At 39.8% G+C, this 19363-nt stretch overlaps 2 protein-coding genes across 3 annotated transcripts in view; one reads left to right on the top strand and one right to left on the bottom strand.

The window, feature by feature from the left end:
- LOC140281963 (leucine-rich repeat and fibronectin type-III domain-containing protein 4) overlaps positions 1-9927 on the bottom strand; it is a 35959-nt gene extending 26032 nt beyond the window's left edge. The window contains exons 1-2 of the mRNA XM_072376484.1: positions 9377-9927; positions 7669-8436 (exon numbers count right to left, since the gene is read on the bottom strand). The gene's annotated coding sequence lies outside the window, so the exon portion shown is untranslated. The remainder of the gene's footprint in view (positions 1-7668; positions 8437-9376) is intronic.
- The window catches only part of LOC140282208 (pyruvate carboxylase, mitochondrial-like), a 254267-nt gene that overhangs the window by 174868 nt on the left and 60036 nt on the right, over positions 1-19363 (top strand). The gene's annotated exons all lie outside the window — the stretch shown is intronic.

Here is a 19363-nt window from a genome sequence, read left to right as displayed (position 1 = left end):
GTTCACCGCTCTCTCTGTTTGGACTAAAACATATTGGTGGAGGCTTTGAAGTATGGCTTCTTTCAAGGCTTTGCATAGATCAGCAACCCAGTTTTTAATGAACTGGAATGGCATATTAAGTGTGAAGTTTGATGAAAGTTGAACGCCACCTGGGATTCTTTCATATCATGCCTGTTTGGAAGACTTATTCTCCGTTTGTGCGAAATGCTTGAGTGAAGGAAGAGTCAGAGTCAGAAACCAGGGGGCAGAGTTAACCCTGTGCTCTGATTTGCCACAAGTGATGAATCAGTGAACCATGGAGATGCTGCACAAAAAAAAAAATCTCAAAGCGCGTACCATAGTAATAAGAAGGCCTTGCTCTCATCTCCCTTATGGGTTGAGTGGAATTTTCGACATAAAGTGAAAGGAACAAGTTTAACCACGACCTACCGAAATAATCCACGGTTGTAGCCGTCAAAACACTTTCTACCTTTCATTACCAAGATAATGTCGCTCTGAACGTTTTTCCACTCAGTTCTCTAACAGTGTTACTGACATTATTAACACCTTTTATGAGGATGATGTCCAATATCCTGCTCTTTGCAGAAGAGTTGTAATTTTGTTTCCTCTCCATGGAAAGCCTGCGCAGCTCAACAGCTCAGGGATTCCATTTTCCAGGAGCTAAATTGAATTGGCAGCCACAGTGACAGTGATTTTCTTTGGCACTTTCAGTGGCTCAAAGGGACTGGGAGGAGTCTATGTTTTATGAAACATTTTTTTGAATATTTTGAAGTGCTTCTATTATCTAAACTAAATCTATTTGATGTGTGCCAGCACAGGCTTGTGTTACGCTTTCTTGTTTCTTCCTTTTGTAAAGTTTCAGTGTCACTCCGACAAGAAAGCATTAAATGCTTTGAACGTGTTTTTGTAAGCGGTGACAGTTCCCCTCTGTACATCTGTAGCAGTCGTACAGATGGATGCAGCTGAACTCACAACGATTGTTGAGAGAACGGCAGACATTATTGAAAACCGTTCTGTCACACTGCTGCACCTGAAATGCTCATTTCTTATTGGTTAATAGCAGCCACATTGCTACAGAACAGCTTCTTTCTTAGTACTGTTCTTTGATTCTTCCCCACTCCAGATGGCGGTGGATAGTTGCATCTGATTAAATTGCACAGTGGTTTAAGATGAAAGCCAACAAAAGCCTGTAATTAATAGCTGACAGTCTTTGTTCTTGTCACATGCTCACATTTAAATGCAGATTGTGTTATTATTAGAATGTGAGGGGAAAAAATCTTAAGAGCTGCATTGATTGCCGTCCTTTATATACATGCAAGCCTTTAATTTTTTTCAAGATTCCCCCTTTACTAAATTACATGGGCAATGGCAGTCGGGTAGAGATGGACTAAAGGGGCTCATATTTATCTTTGCATATCCATAATATTGTGTGGCCAACAAGAGGGAGTGTGAAACGGTTTCCTTCAATATAAAGTGAAGCAATGGAGGCTGAAATATCTTGACTTGAGTTTCATTATTACCACTGAGTTCCTGGAAAGGTCTCCAGAGTTCCACTGTTATTGGTCTGTCTACTAAATTATACGTCATGTAGCAAGTTGATGGAAGGCTATCTCACAATTGCCGTCGATGAACCCCTCCCATTCCCAGCACTTTCTGTGAAAATGAATCATACATTACTTCTGTAAATCTTTAGGTTTTTACAGAAGAATGTTTACTGCTGCACTCAAATAGTCTGACTCACTGGATGTCAATTCTAGCGATAAGCCTGTCAATAGGCTGTTTAGAGTGGCATTCTCTTCCCCTTGAAGTATCTGCAAGTTATTGTCTGGAAATCCACTTCACTGCGGGAAACGTCAAACTCCAAGACCCCAGCCCACGTGCTGAAAGTGTCGAGCTTTATCAAGATTTGAATTGTGCATTAAAGCAGACCCGTTTGTTCTTTTGATTAATAAATCCACAAAGACTGTTTACAACATTTGTTGTCAAACAAACCTGTTCTTGCAAGCTCATCCTTCAGCCAAACAGAGCTGAAGGATGAGCTACAGCCAAATATTGCACCTCATCTTTGGCTCGTTGCTGGCTAAGACAGCAGATTCTTTCGAGAGCCACAGAACAGAACATTGTCCGACAGCATGCCTGTGCAACTATGCTGTTTTCCAGCAGCAACACACCACTGTGGAGATGCAAGACTAGAAATGGAGACTTTGAGGACTTTTTGAGTTTTTCCTGTTTTCAATTTGCCTGTTACAAATTAATGCTGCTTAAAAAAATTGCCTGTGAGGTGCAGCACCCTAACTAAGCGCATGGAGTTTAGGCATCCATTGTCCAGGTATTTGAGTTCAGTTTCATTACACTTTATGGTTCGATACCTGAGGATCTGTGAGAGAGAGTGTGTGTGTGTGTGTGTGTGTGTGTGTGTGTGTGTGTGTGTGTGTGTGTGTGTGTGTGTGTGTGTGTGTGTGTGTGTGTGTGTGTGTGTGTGTGTGTGTGTGTGTGTGAAGAGGGGTTGTATGTATTTGGGCTCACAGATACTCAGGCTTTGCCAGAGACACTGCTTTAGTTTGTAATGACTTCTTCAAACAATTTTGCATATATAACAAGCCCTTTGATGTGGGTTATGCTTGCATCCACAAATCTCTTTGTAGGATGTCAGCTAAGACAAGTGTTGCAAATTAACTGATCTGTCACTCAACCTAAAGATGAACTTGTTTTTCTGCCCTTTTCTTCTTCCTCCTTTCATGCCTGCAGTTTATTTCCATCCTTTATCCTCCTACACATAATTCAAACTCATCCATTTGGACTTTAAATGGGAGAAAATTATTTTCTTGTTATTTCTCTAATTTATTCTTCAATCCATTTTTTTCCTCTTGTTCAATTATAGCAGCTTTTGCTGCAAGCTTGCCATATTTTCAGTGGGTGCTTGTGTGTGCGCCCACTTCTGTGCACCTGTAAATGTTTACATAGCTGATGCTACTGGGAAAAAAAAAGAAGCAAATCAACAACAAACACAGGTCGAGAGAAAACACACCAGCACCCAGCCTCTGAGCTGTCAACATTTTCCACCCAATCAGAAACCCCTGCAGCGCCAATTATATGGACCCTGATTGGCTGACACAACTGGAAACAGCTATGTATGTATGTTTATGCAAGTAGCAGTTTGATGATTCAGCAGGGTTCCCAGCATTCTAAGGGGAAATCCTGAGTAATAGAACAATTACCCAATCAGCCCTCTGCATCCAGCACAGTAGGTCAATGACATACCAACCAGGCCTCTGAATCAAAGTGACGGCTGTATTGATTCATGCCGGCAGACAAACATACACGCACATCCTCATTGGGTTTTTTTGTTTGTTTGTTTGTTTGTCATCTTGTTTGTTTAATTTGATTTTTCAGTGTTGCACCTGTAGTCATCAGTTTAACTCTTCAGTTGTGATGACCATGCAGACACAAAGACTGTGTCTGTGAGAGGTGCAACCATCCGTTTAGAAAACAAATCGCTGTTGGAAAAAAATCTAAATCATTCCTTAGTTCAGGCGTGTTTGGAATAGTGTGTATTTAATCGGAAGCCACTCTCTGGCAATGAATTACAACTTGGACTGTAACTCAACACAGAGCTTTTTTTTTTTTCCCCTTCCTTGTGTGACATTAATAAAGGACAATACAATGCTGCACTGCAAAGAGCCTGCACAAGTTATTGGTTTCCCCTTGGGTCTGTTGATTTCTGTGTCTCGTATTTAAATGCTTAGCAGTGCTGATATTGGCAGAAACACTGAGAGGATCTGATTGTAAGTGTTGCAGACTAAGTACAAGCTTGTTTCTTCTGACAGTCATCCCCCACGCTGTATCCTGCACTGTGATTCACTTGAGCATCTTCAACCCACTACATCTGTTGACAATATGCAGGCAAACATATTTGCTTTTGTAGACAAAGTGCTGGATTGGAGCTCACAACACTTTCAATTTTACCACCTCTATACCCTAAAATCAATAAATAACGAAGTGATGATGCCAACAAAATATCAGCTGGCGGACCCGACAGATTTAAGGGCACTTGTCTTGGTGTGGTATAGTGCTGAAACCATCTACACACATTTATCAAGCAAGAATGCCATATAGCTTGGACTCGAGGGATTTATTGGGGTATATTTCAGCCTTTTTCTTCCTTTTTTAACAGACTGAACAATCGATAAAGAACTTTGAATGGAGTTATTGCATCTTACGTTTTATGCTTGTTGGACAAAACTTCTGATGGGATTGAACAGATCAAAGTTGATCAGAAAATTAGATAAATGTAAGGGTAACTTGTTAGCAATTCTCAGTTTTTATTGCTGAATCGGCCAATATTGAAATGTAGTTAAATAGATTCTGATCAGCATTGCAAAGAGTGGGGGATAATCTTTAAAAAAAGTGAGCAATTTCTTGATCTTTTAAAATTCTTACCGAGCCTGAGCTCATTTCCAGGCATTCATGAACTTAAAGATACCTCAGCCGAGATCTTTGCTTTTTCTTTTTCTTCTTCTCTAATCTTTCCCTTTCCTTTCGTGTCATTCTTTCTTTGTGCAGTGCCCTGTATCGCTCTCACTTTCACATTTAGCTTCCCCCATTTCTCCTCACCCCCTTGCATCTCCTTCCTCCAAACCAACCCTGTCTGTCTCCAGTGGTTGCCGTGGTTACAGTTTGTTCTGCTCATCAAGCGCCTGCTGTGCCTAAACAGTCTGTCAACAGTTTAATTACTTATCCTTTCATCTCTCTCTTCCCTTACTTCTGTACCACTGGTTCTTTTTTTGCTTTTACCTCTTACTGGGAAACCTCTTTGTGTCATACTGAAAGACTTTGCTCCTTTCATCTCTTTACACACTTTATTTCTCCACTTCCTTCCATCTTTTTTTCTTATGCATTTTGCTATATAATCCCCACCTTTACTTCCTCCTAGTGAGTGATTGACTAACAGTCCATTTACATCAGTTTTGACTCCACTTGACTCTTCTTCCACCCATCCCTCCCTCTCAGTGCTGGACTTGTTGGCCTCTATTTCCTTGTCCCCCTGTCTTATCATCCACCTCTGGTATCGTCTCGTCTTTTCATTCATCATTACTGTCTCTCTACATCTTCTCAGTGTTCCTCACTATCTGAAACAGTCTTGTAATTACTCCTCTTCATCATTCTATCTCTCCCTACCTCTGTCCAACATCTATCATATTCCTTAGTTGTTGACAGTGGCCTTATGCTTCATCCTTTGATCCTCCCACTATTGTTCAACAACCTCACTTCTGTCATTAATTTGTCTTCCCATTCATCGAAGAGGTCTGTGACTCTCTGCATCAATCTTCCATCATCCATATTGTCTAATATGTGTATGTCCTTAATTTATGCAGCTATCACACTATTTTCTGATCAGTCTGTCCTTGAATTAGGCTTTTTAACCATAAATCAAACTGCTTTTGCCGGTTATAAATTTAACAAGCACAATGTGGAATTTTAAGTGTGTTGAAGCATGATGCATTAGATGAGTAAAGGTTCTGAATCTGCAATCCTTAGCAAACATATCAGCCTTACTACCATACTCTAGTCTTGATTGACAGGCCCATTACATTACACACCACATTATTTTGTGTATTTATGGTATGCATTGTTTTCTACTCATTCAGGGCATAGCTGGTCATGTCTACTTTTTTTATATTAGAAATCCCCAACTACCTCTGCACTGAAATACACAAGCACCGCTCTTCCTCTTTTTTCTTTTGTTTTTCTTTTTACTCAGAGTGATCAGCCTTACAAACAATCAACTGACTGATCTGTACGTTTTTACCCCTTCAGCGAAATGTCCATTCACGTGCCTTTTTTTTTTTTTTTCTCCAACATTTCTGGATTCACTGGCTAGTCTGTTCAGTTTGGCAGGGCTCCTGCTTAGAACAGTCGGCATCCCATCTGTTCATCTCCTCTTACTGTAGCCTGAGAATGACAGACACCCTTGGTAACAATGAGCATAGAATAGGGGAAAATGTTCTGTTGTGCCTTTTTATTTTACTTTTCAAATTAGGTGACTCTTACATGCTCTGCATTCTTTGTGCACTCACTTGCAGGAGAGCAAAGCTTATTACTTTTTGTAATTATGATTTGGTTAATGGAAATCAAAAGGCCTCTTTGTTACACTTCAAAATATTGTGTTATCACCTTTTGAGTTAGTGGAGCTCCAGTTCAAAGCAAGAGTCACAGTTGCAGTAAACAAAGCTGAGCAAAGAATAAGCCCTGTCTTAGTTATCCAAAAGGCTTATTGTTTATAGAAACGGTTTAGCCTGTGGTGCATTTTTGTAAACGGAATCTTTTGTTTCCAGGATGATTACAGTTCCTTTAAGGTGGAGTTGTACTTATTAATTGGCACATCTATTACATGTAGAAGCCCCATGATGCACCCAACTCCACTTGCAGCAATATCTCTAAATAGCTCATTACTTATGTTCATGATCATTATTATACTTTTAGGCTCATGTCAAAGTAGCTGTAGCCGGTGGTATGGCAGTATAAAGCAACATACTGATGGCCATCTGTCACTTTTTAATTTCCCAATAAAATCAGAATGAATTTATCTTGTTAATCTGAATACGCATTTTTCTAACCTTTTTTTGTTATTTTGTCATGATCCAGTCTTGTATAACAATCGTATAATTTCATCATCACCCAAACTGATCTTTCTAGCTTCTCAAACCTCTTGTCTGTCTTTCTGAAGTCACCCTGCGCTTGGCTCAATCTCATCTTTTTTGTTTTTTATTCCACTCTTGACATTAGCCCTTCACCAATTCTCTCCTCTTTTTCCCCATTTCTTCCATTCATCCTTCTCCATGATGAAGCTCCATTCACTGATTTGCACTCCCCTGCAATCCCTTCATCTTAGGCTTCAGTCCCCATCACTGTCTCGTGTTGCCCCGCCCTTGCACTTCTCAATCTCCCAGCTTCCACCCCCCCCCCTCTCCATCTCTATTTCTTTCTCATCACCCTCTTATCCTCCTCTATCCAGTCAGTCTGATCTCATGTGTCACTGTGCCAAATCTGTTTTTATTTGTGTGAGTACTCAGTCGTAGCTTACGTAAAGAGCCACAAATGAAGAGAGGTTATCTGCTGCCACCATGCAAACGCAGTCTGCCCTGCATCCACACTCTGACCACGGTGCACACACAACACGCCAGGTGAGATTACATGAAGGCTAGGTGATGAAAGCCAAGCTGAGACGCACCTTGTCAGTAATCTGATACAGGACAGCTGGCTGACACACACACACACACACACGCGCACACACACAGACACGGACTGAGCAGGAGTATCGTTTCACTGGAGACATGTGGAGTTAGTTGTTAGTTGTATAAGGATTCAACAAAACAAGAGAAGGTCATGGCCATGTGTGCCATATTGGAGATTTGAACTTGTGTGTGTTTCAGCCCATTTGTACTATGTATTTAGCAATGAATGCACATGTGTTCGTTATTCATACCCTGAGTGTGTATTTGTGTGAGAGAAAGAGCACCCAGTTCCCAGTCCAGTGTGTGCTTGTGCTCACTGCAGTGATGTATTCAATGATTCAGCACAGGAGAGCCAACCATGCAGATATGGATTTGCCTCTGCTGGGCATACACTAACAGTGTATATGTGTATTTGAAATTGCATGGACTTTACCTTTTCCGTCTGTGCGACTCTTTAATCCGAATCAGCTCCACATGTTATCCAGGTTTAAATATGTGTATGCAGCTGTGTGTGTGTGTGTGTGAACTGCACAGATCTCGTCCCAGGTGTTTCAGCTTATGTCAGGCCAGCACAGGGATGGGGGGTGGGGGGGTTGTGTGTATGTGCTGAAACCTGTCCTACTCCGTTCCACACTCCTACACACATCAAAAGATGGCGGATGTAGGTCAGTGTCAGACAACCAGAGAGTTGAAGAAATTCCAATCCTTTAATATCCTCATAAGCTTTTATAGATGAAGAAAACCTGGAAAATCTTGAATTACTTGCTCAATCCTGGTGGGGTATTCCAAAATTTGAAAAAAGATCCAAGAATCCACTTTGCTAAAGATCCGATTTATGACATCTTGATATGTCTTCCTCATGGCTGTATTTGACTTCTGTCTCAAGCAGGTCTGTCAAGACGCTAGTAAACCGCCTTTTCCTCCCTCAGCACCTTTGTTTTGTTCCTTTCCCCCTTCAGCTCTGCTCATTCATTCATCTGCCTGTTTTCATTCCAGTTTCTTCATTCTTGTGTTTTCTTCACTTCTTCATTTTTTACCACTCTCTCTCCAGAAATTTGGTCCAGTATGCTCAGTGTGATCCATGTTTGTTCTCCCACGCGGAATTAGTATTTTTTATTTTTGTTTGTTTTCTGACCTTGGAGGGAAGTGCAGAGACGCAGGTTTGGCAATGAGCTGAAAAGACGGAGGGATGGCTTGAAACCTAAAATGAGAGAAACATGGCAAGTGTGTCAATGCTGAGCTGTGTGCGCGCATATAAATCCCACATTCTTCTTTTATCCTCCACCCAGCTCAACTTCTCTGCGCCACCAGCATCTAAACCCCATCCCTCTTTCCCCAACTTCCACTGGCTGTCATTCACCCCTCCCCATGGCCCACCTCACCACTTCTAATTTTTTTCATTCCCTCTCTCACCTGTCTGTCACAGAGAATCAATAGCTGTAAGAACCTCTTAAAGCTTCTCAGCAGGCTGCATTGGATTATTGTTCCACAAACACACTGTGGAGCACACACACACGTTCCGGTCGTGCAACACTTTCACACACACACACACACACACACCTCCACAGTCGCCACCACCACACGCACATCCAGTAAGAAGTCATGCAGTGATACTCTACTGCAAGCGCACATCGCCTCTGCATCCCTCTTCCTCCCTTGCTCTCTTTTAAACACGCACGCACACACACACACACACACACACACACACACACAGACGGTGTAATGAAACAATCGGGCTATTGATCAGCACCTTAGACGTCAGACAGTTCAGAAGTCCCACTCTGTGGTCTGTCGATCAAACTCTAAACGCGGACACCTTTAAGACAGAAAATCTCATTATCTTGCTCTAAGGCAGTGTGTTTTTGCCTTTTTAGGAGTGGATATATGCATCACTGCAGCAGCTCTATATATTTCGTTTCTCTGCTCAAAACTGAAAAATCCTTGATACAGTTGTTTTTCCTCATGCGTTTTTATCTGCCTCCTCCCCTCCTCTGTTCACTTTGCTACTTGACAGTCACAACAGTCTCAATAGAGCCATTAAACCATTTTCTAAGTGTGCTTGTCATTCTTTCTTCCTTATCTGACATGCTTCCCCTTCTTTTTGTCCTCCCTGTGGTAGATATAAAGGTGAAAATACTAACCTTGTTTTCCGGATCATTCCACCGTGTCTCCCGGAGTAGTCACATCCCTGTCTCCGCGGCTCTTGCTCTGTCTCAGTGCCACAGAAAAACACCCATCTGTCCCCCCCCTCTCTTTCCTCTCTATCTCACTCTATCCATCCCCCTCTTCCTCCCCTCCCTTCGGTCGTCCCCTCACTCGGTCTCGACAGCTGCAGTGCTCTGTCTGCCTCCACTGTCGTTCTTCCGTCAGGCTGCGGCTGATTGAATTTTAAGTCATGTTAATCCCACAGAACAGGTACTGAATGAAGGAGGGGACAAAGGATGGAGAGAGAAAAAACAGAAGGCAGAGAGAAAGCTGGGATATTTTCAGAAATCCTCCACTCCTCCTTGAGTAGTTTTTTTTTCTTCTTTTTTTACTTTTGGCACCCCCCGTCACTTTTTGTCTTTGTTAAATCCCAATTTGCGTTGCTTACATCTAGCTTTTCCTTTGATATTGTTGATTATCTTCGTCCTTTACTTATAAAAAAAAAAGTGTATTCCCAACGAGGAGCAGAAGAGAGCAGTGTGATCCGTCGCTGCCAGCGACAAGCTAAGAGTGCATAAGAGGGAGAGGCATGAAGATGAGGAGCAGGAAGAATGCAGGAACAAGGCGATGAGGGGTGGGGGAGTGTAATAACCAAAATGAGGGAATAATATACTGCAGCAGGAGAATGAGTAAACATTAGCTGAGATGAAGAATTGGGGTAAGAAGAGGCATCGAAACAGGGAGAGTTCCTGAGTTTTTTTTATTGATATAGATATTCTGTAAATGATCTAATTACGCCTTTTAGTAACGGTGTGAGTTTTTTTTACTAAATTACTAAGATCTTTTCATACTTCAAACATTTGTTCTTCAATATTCAAATCTTACCTGAAGACCAAAAGCATGGGGCTGACTGCCACAAATTCACTAAAATAGTACTGAGATAGATGCACAAAGTGTTGTTTTTTTGTATTTGTTTTTTTTTTCTTCACCTTTCACTAGTAATAGGTTTCAGAACAATAAACAGCGATGACTCACTGTTTGATGTTGACATATAAAAGCTTTGTTCACATGTCTGCTGGAAGTTTCTGCCTTTCTTCCATTGCTTTTTGTACAAGCTCTCTAAAGTTTGCAGGAGTCCTTTTTTCCATGGCCGAACTCAGAGCTCTCCACAGGTTCTCAGTGGGATTTAGGTGAGGACACATTTGAGTTCGGTTTAAAACTGTCATTCGTTTAATTTTCAGCCTTTATTTTGTGCAGCTGGGAGTGCGTTTCAGATCATAGTTGTGCTGAAAGCCACAAGACCTTCACTTTAAACCCATTTTTCTGACATGTGGTACCACATTTAACTTTAAAATGCCATGGTAAACTTTGAATTATAGTTTTTATTTTGATGCATCCAACAAAGCAGCCCTACAGCCTGATAGGGCCACCACCGTGCTTTCTTTTTGGACCTCTTTGCATCCTAAAACTGATGCACTGCATTCCTAAAGCGTTCTGTTTTGGTTTCCTCTGTCCCCGGAACCTCATGTTAGCTGATCTATCTCTTAATTTGATTTTGATTGGCTTTTCAGTGTCGCTCAATCACTGAACCTTACTTAGTTCAGGGTGTAGCATATTGTAAATGTTGAAACAAAATCCCCTTTTTTATACGCTACAAAAAACCTTTATTCACGTGAAAATGGTTCAAAACGTGTCTTTATTCATTCATTTAATTTAAAAGGTCAACTAACTAATAATTCTGTGTCATTTGCATCATGTTAAAGATTTCCCTGTTTATTAAATGTTAGGATATTTATTGAAATATTCTTATTTATACAAAATTGTCAGTTCTCGGTTATCTCTGACGATTTTCTGAACTCAGCCGATTCAATTCAGGGGTGCCAACATTCTGACCATGACTTAAGCTGGAAGGAAATGCATACATGGGTAGATAACAATGGCAGCTATGTCGATAAATGAAACAAATAGTTTAAATAGTTCAGAGATCTGCAGAGAGAAATTCTGATTCCACATACTTTTACTTTCTTGGCTGCATTTTGCATAAATGGCCAACAACTGTGAAGGGAGCATTCAACATGACGTGAATATTTAAACCACACAGTTAAATGCCTTATCATTTTGTACATAAATGGTTATAGTTGAGTACTTATGTACAGGTCACATGTGTACTGATGGAGTATGTTTTGCTTTGAAAAAGAAAAAATTCACAAGGGAATTCAGCTTGTTGAGGCACGTTTACAATTAAGGATCTGTCTGTCCTCCACTGATGGAGAGTTGGAGAGAGACGTTGGGAAGACGAAAAAGTTGACTGGTGTGATGACAGGAATCGAAGTGCCTCCAGGAACTGCTGGTCGGAACAGGTTAAGCATGAGAGCAAGAAGATGATTAAAAGAGTGAGCACGATGGCTGACTTGTGACGACAGAAGTAGAAAATTGGCCAAAGATCCCTGGGGGCATGACAAAGATAGGAAGGTGAGGGGGGGGGCAGATGGAGTGATAGGAAGACGAAAGGAACAAGCGTAGACGATATCACTTCAAACGGTGGCTGATTTCCCTGCCATGCCAGTAGTTGCTGGAAAAAGCTTTTTAATGGAAACCGTCTGTGAGAGTGAGAGCATCAGTGTGTGTCACATTATGAAGGCACAACCTATGATATCAGAGCAATTGGATGTTGAAATTAAGTAATTTCTGGTATTCACAGATATTTGGTCTGGTTTTTGTCCACATCATAACATGTTGGAAACATTGAACATGGAGTTAAAGAACGTAGAAGGAAAAAACATAGTTCAGCTATGAAGATTTGGTTATGCCATGCATGAATTGGGTATTTAAACATTTTTGTTCATGCATCTCAATTTCCCCCAAGGAGTCAACTTATCTTAATATCTACCCCCTTCATGTTTACGTCTCCTGCTTTCAAGCATTGACCTCTAACTCCTCACATAGAATTTTGTTTATCCCTGCTTTCTCCATCTTTGCTGTCTGTTTGCAGGTCCAGCAAGGAGAAGCTTGATGTAATTTTACACCGTTGTCTTTTTAGTCCTTGCTATGACGGCTTATTTAGTTAATCTAAACTCTGTTCACTTGTTAGGGACTGACCTAACCGTATTTGTGAAGGAGTTATTGGTTTACTTATAAAGCAGTTATCCAACACTTTAATTCAGGGCAACTCAAAATTGTGAATAAAGTTTTCACGGAAAGTGAAAGAAACAAGTCAGACTTTCCGTCCATGTGCCATTTTCTTTGAGCACAGAGCAGTCTTAACTTAAGCACACAGGGGAAAGTATTTTTCTCCTGAAGACTGAGAACTGAGCAGAAAGATTGGCAGGATCTTTAGTTTACTCTGAGTAATGCCACACATAATCAGAAAGAGGGCAGACCTGTTCTGGTTTGGTCTTGCCAAATTAGCCCTCAAAGTGAAAACAGTTGCAAGGGAGTCGGCCCACTGACCCACGGCTGAACAAATCAATCCACTTTTTCCCAAACCAGTTTCATGGTCCGCTCACTGATGGTGTCAACAAACTGGAAACGTATCAGTGATGAGTATTTTAGTGCCTCAGATGGGTGTATTCTAAGACTTGAGCAGATGGTATTAGTTTCTGCTAACAGAACACTGAGGTAGTTTACGCAGAGGATTTTATTGCTTGGTTTCTAACATGTTAACATGGTCTGGCTTCAGTTTGTGGGCTATGGAACTACAGAAGAACAGCTTGGAGGGGTTTCTTTTCAAAACAGAAATGTATTTGAAAAATATGTTAAAGAAAGAATTACCCTAAAAAAAACTTGAAAGTTGCTCACATCTCTAACAACCAGTGTCTCTCGCACACAGCTTATTGTGTGTTGGACTTGACTTGCTCTTGACCGAAACTAGCTCAAGTTGTTTCCACCTATGTGTGGTTGTTCTTTTTGCTGCTGCTAGACAGAAATTCCAATGTGTATATGGGCAAATTGCTTCAGAATTCTGACAGCTAAGCTAAGAGATGCCCCCTACAGGGCCAAGGAGGACTGAGCCAATACTGTGAATTTTACAACATGTCAATTTTGCTTCCAGCAGTTGTTTACCTTGTCACTATTTTCTTATCTGAAGAAGTTTGCTGCTCATGATCAGCTGAGTCCATCAGGCATTATTGACTTGTTGGATAGCTTAGTGCTGACTATTGCTATGGTAAAGATATAAGAGATGGTGTTTGTGCTTTTTCTAAGCTTTTCACACATTTTTATTGTTTTATAGTATTGAGGTATTTTGGGATAAATCACAGCAGCTCTGTAGGCTCTGTCATCCAACCACACTGTTCATAAGTACTCGATACAACCTCACTTAAAAAGAGAGATCTCTTTAAATCAAAATGTGGAATTTTGACATCCACCCTGACTCATGTCTCCAGAAGCAGGAATACATTTAAGCTTGTTCTGATGTGAGTGAGGAAAAGGAAAACTATTTTTCTTGCTTGATGGTTGAGATATTGTCATGGCTTTTCTGTGATTGCATCATGGAAAAACTGTTGAAAATCCTAAAATGTTTGCATTTACCATTAAATTATACAACAGTCCCCATCATACAGCTTGTCCTGTAGATGTTTAATAAGACCAAAGAGTCCTGCAACAGATGTTACCACCCCAGCAGAGTCTTAATCTCAAACGCATCAAGACACAGTCAGCCAAATCCAACTAAGACTGTCTATAGTTAATCTAAACAACTTCTTCACATATCTGTAATAACTGTGCTCCAGTGCTGTTTTAGGGCTGTGAGTGTGGTTACACCAAATTTTAGGACTGAATTTGGTTTTCAGTTTGCTCCATGGATTAAATCATTGTTGATTAGCTGTAAGTACCTGAAGTGGCTGGTTTAAGCATGAAGTGAAGACAACTTTTATGTAAATGAGTCAGGGAGAAAAGCTTGACACACAACGACTAAATATGGCGACCACAAAAACAAATTCACATTGAGCACTGGTGCGCACAAACGTGTTGCACAGAATCATCAGTGTATAATGCTTTGATTCTCACACACACACACACATTTAACACATGGACATATGAACATGGATGACACATTTGACCTGGTCTGTTTCCAGCCGAGCATGGTTAAAAACACACTGGAATGATTTCATTGTTGCAAACAAACGCACCGTAGCCAAATACAAATGAGGACGTGGCCAGTACGCCCTGCTATTAGACACACATCTCTCACAGGGCTGAATGAATCACAAACACACCCTTGTACACATGTTCAGCTGTTATGTGAGAGGCAAATGGTGTGGAGGTTTGGATCGAAGGGCAGACACCCCCCCCCCCCATCTATTTGTCTCAATCTAGGAATAATGACAGACAAGGACAGACACACACATGGTCACACACATCACACACATAACACTACCTTCTAATTTTGCACTTGGAGCCATTTGCATGTCATTGTGCTTTTATTTATTTCCCACGCATTAGTAATGGTATCTCCAAATGATTTCCCAGTTACTGCTGGCAGGTAGTTTTACCTGCCATGAGCTGCAGATAATGAGGAAAGAACAAAACATGCTCTGCATTATTTACCGGTATCGCTCTATGTTTAGAGCCTGGGTAAACTTACTCAGACAAGCAGGCAGGGGGCTGAACTGACTTTAGGGACATGTTGCTTTGCGAAGAATGAAACATTCAAACCAAATATTTCCAAGAATAAGTTGCTTTAATGCAGTATGTGTTAGATTTTACAAGTGAAATAACAATATGAGAAAACTTAACTTTGTCTTTTGGTGACTACATAAATAAATAAATTGGAGAAGGCTGTTAAAAGTCAAAATACAAAGCTGGGCGGTAGGACTGAAAAGATTGCTTATTAGATTATTTGCTTCCCTGGAATAAGGGACATTTTCTAGACATCAAGTGTTGGATAAGCAGGGATTTTTGTGAGGGTATTACTAATTGACAGTGAGAAAATGTATTAATTTGCATGCACATAATTATCAGTTAATGACTGATGCTTTTGTATTTGCATTTAAATAAAAAAACAAAATTTCTATTAGTATACCACACATAACTTACCTTTTGTCTTTATGGTAAGGATGCATTGATTGATTGGGCATCTGTGGTTATCAGTCAGTATTTGTCACAAAAAATGTGATTGATGGTCATTACAAAGACTGATCTGAAGGTCTGATTGAGGGAGCTGCACTATCTCTAGCTGGCTGGCTACGGGGAAATTATTTGATTTGATTGCCTCAATATGATTTATTGTTGGTGTTTTGCTCTCATTCGTTTATTCTAAACTGTAAGAAAGCATTTTTTTTATCTAGTTAAAAACTGTTTTAAAAAAACAGTTATGTTAAAAAAATCAAAGTGGTCCAGTAGTCCGTGTGATATTTGATTGATTAGTGTCTCCTGATTCTTGCTCTCCCAAAAATCCTGATGGGACCAGTGTTACTATATGATAATCTCTTGTTGTGGCTATCCTTGCATGAGCATTGCAGTAAAAGTCATCTTTGAATTGTTCTTTTTACATCATACATCATGTACAGGAAGTTTCCTGAAGAGAAATGGGACACTTTATGAAACACACTTGAAGTCTTGAAGAAAGTTGGTGTGAAACATTTGTGTTTTGTTCTGTGCTGCCATCTTGGCCAGGAGTTCCTGGATGAAAATCTTATTGGGATTTTCTTGGATAAATATTTACCTAAAAACATCATAGAAACAGACAATAACACTCAAGTGTCTCACCAGCTGACATAGATCACTTGCGCTGTAAAGTATTTGAGATAGAATAAATTTGCTGGATGTTGTTTAAACTGCTACTGATTCATGAGGTTGTTCACTGCCTGAAATTCCCCTTAAGAATATAACTACAATTACACATGAAAAAGGCATTATCAAAATCCAACCATGTTGTTTACACAGGCTCCACCTCAGCCACATTACTGTGGAAATTGCATTGACTGAATTATTGGCTTCACCAGTAAACGTAGTTAATGGACATTACTCACAGTAGGACATTTTGACACGTTTATAGCGATTTTAGCATTAATAAATGGCTGCGGTCAGTTCACGTCCGTCAGTGCCAGAGCCCTGGTGCTGCACATGCTGGCCTGCTGGCAAAGCTTCCTGGCACATCCAAGTGAGCAAGGCCATGGACCACCTGAGCTTCCCCTGCTCAAGTAGCTTCCAAAAAACTGCAAGTTATTGTTGCCACAAAATCATTTCAGCACCATGGTCAGCTCTCACAATGAGCTGCATGCACAGTTTAAAGAGAAAAACCAGACGTGAACGCCATTAAAGACCCAAATGTGTGAAACTAATTACTCACAAGGATATTATTAATGATCATGATGAGACTAAAAAAGAAAGGGAGGGGGGAGAGAGAGGGAGAGACATGTTCTGTCAGAAAATCTAGTCCGTTATAGTACGCTGTGAAGAGGAGGCAGCTCTTAGTCATTACGTTATCTGGGCTCCCATGTCTCTGAAAATAGAAGATGAATGCTTTAGCATTAAAAGGCAGCTTGTGGAGCCATAGATGGGAAGGAAGGATTGAATATGGTCTCGCTAGTTGAGTCAACATTTCCATTTTGGGTGGCTTTTTAAATAGGATTCCAGCTATCTTTGCTCAATATTTATTAGAGGAGAAACATGGATGAATCATCTTCTCGCTATTGAGGGTAGTCATCAATACAGGGAGCCTATTAGATTAACTGCATTACTTTGACGTAAAAGAATTGAGACTTAAGCCATTATGACAGTAAATGGAAACTGGCAGAATTCAATTTTCTACTAGCTTTATACAAAATATAAGAAAGATTGCTTTACTTACTGGAAAACAAAAGTGGTCTCACTGAATTCTGTTTAGCCTGCTCTTTCTTCACCCTGGCGGGAGAGGTCACAATTAACTGTATATTATATGAAGGGTCGGGATACAGACGTGTGATGATTATTTTGTCGCCCTGTTAGTCCAAACTCTGTGAAAATGTGACGCCATCATTTATTTTTGCTTAATTGCTCAATTTCTACTAACTGAACTGATGGACTTGAAATTGAATGTCACTACTCATCTCTAACACTAAAGCCATTTATTTTCTATTTTCTTTTCTGTACTCGATTATTTGTGGAATTCACCTTCAGGGTTTTTTTTATTTTTATATTTTCTTTTAACACGGCTTCTTGATGAATTTTTAAAAGAATGGTAAGTACAGAAAATCATTAACCTTCTGAACATGCTGTTTTGACAAAGAAGTAGAATATTTTTTGTTAGGGGGAAGCAGCTCAATTTTAAATAGGGAATATAATGTAAACCTGTTCAAATGCATAATAAAAGTTAGGTTTCCAGTCAGTTGTCTGTTGCGTCCGTCAGTATAGTTTTGTAATCAATAAACAGATGTGTAAATTGTAGTTGACATTAGCCTAAACATTTTATCATATCAAATTAAATATTGGCCATTTAAATTAAACCATTTTTATCATGACTTTTAAAAGTCTTTGTCGCAGGTATTGGATAATTCTTTATGCAGCCCCAGGTCTTCACACAGAGTAGTCTCGCAGCAAGAACATGAATTTCACATTTCATTTCATTCCTGTTCTAAGAAGTACACCACTTTAATCTTTCCCAGCAAGCTGTGATCTTCATTATGAATAAACCAGTGATTCCTGATCACAGGTTGAAATTCATTGCACATCAGTGAAACCTGCTTCTGAGTTGGCAGAGGAGAAGATGTCGAATCCCAATCATGTGCAAAACAAAATTATATTGAACAGGTCAACAAGCTTATTTGGCATGAGTCGAAGTTGACCAACCAAAATTGCTTTAATCAGAACTTCACTGCCTGGAACTCATCTGCTGACTGTAAATCTGAAACAGCAGATAGAAAATTATACATTATCTATGGTAAAATTAAGTTAGTCACATTGCCAGTCGTATGGAATAAGAAAAGGGTTCCTCACCCTACAAAAAGCTTATTTTGGTTTTCCTTTGTAGTTTTCATACCTACAAGGGCCAAGAGCACAATGTTTGAAATTCAGTACAGCTGTAATTCAGTGGTTTAATCTTAAATGAAGGACTTGAAGTATATTCTGCCTATGATTGGTGTACCGTCAGCTTGGAATTAATCCTCTTTTTTGTGTTTCTTGAAATGAACTCTGTTTTAACCTCATGGTTGAGGTTTATATGTTTTTGGTTCATCTTTTCATGACAAAATAAGCTAGATACAAAGATATCAGACATTCATTTATTATAGAATATCAGTCTGTGTTTAGAGCAAATTGGATCGATATTTACCTCTGGTGAATGATTGGGTAGTAACGCAGGTTATTGAGATCTAAAGACGGACTAATAACATTTTCTACTGGTGCTAAAATGTTTTGAAACCCCTGCTGCTTTGCATTACATCAGAACTCTGAAGGTTGCTTCTCCCAGTTCAGTGGTCTTTTTAAAGTGTCACTTTATTGTAAAACTAAGTTAAATATATAGTTAAAATGTTTAATAAAAATCATAGATTCTGTGTTAAAGCATTAAAAGTAGATTTCATTATCATTATAGACTATATCTAGCTAAAACTATAGTTTTTTTTTTCTCCAGATGATCATTCACAAGTTCAAGTATAATTAACTTACAGGACCAAACACCTGCTAATGCTGTCTGAGAGGATGCTCGCTGTGAGTTTGAGGAGTCATTTAACGCGTCACGGTCCTACTGCTTAAGAATCCCCAAAATACCCTGAGCAGCAATCTGTTTTAATAAGCTCAGGGTCTATGAAAAAGTCTTAGAAGGCACTCTTTAAGCCAGTTTGAGACCCTGTTCAATACCAGATAAGTTTCACTGCTTGAAGAAAACACTCAATATTAAGGTTCCTGGTGAATATAGCTTCTCTTGTGGTCTTGAAACTGTCCTTTTGCAAGACTATGCTTAAAATGAATTGTATGTTATTTTTGTGATTATAAAGTACTGTCAAAGTATCGTTTTGACTGTCAAACTTACTTTTGAATTCAATAACCTTTATCCACCTTCAGGG

Source organism: Leuresthes tenuis, unplaced genomic scaffold, assembly GCF_036924035.1.
Source record: "Leuresthes tenuis unplaced genomic scaffold, fLeuTen1.0.hap1 SCAF_22, whole genome shotgun sequence".
Classification (NCBI taxonomy): domain Eukaryota; kingdom Metazoa; phylum Chordata; class Actinopteri; order Atheriniformes; family Atherinopsidae; genus Leuresthes; species Leuresthes tenuis.
The sequence above is the reverse complement of the archived record's forward strand: the minus strand, read 5'-3'. Positions and strand labels throughout refer to the sequence as shown.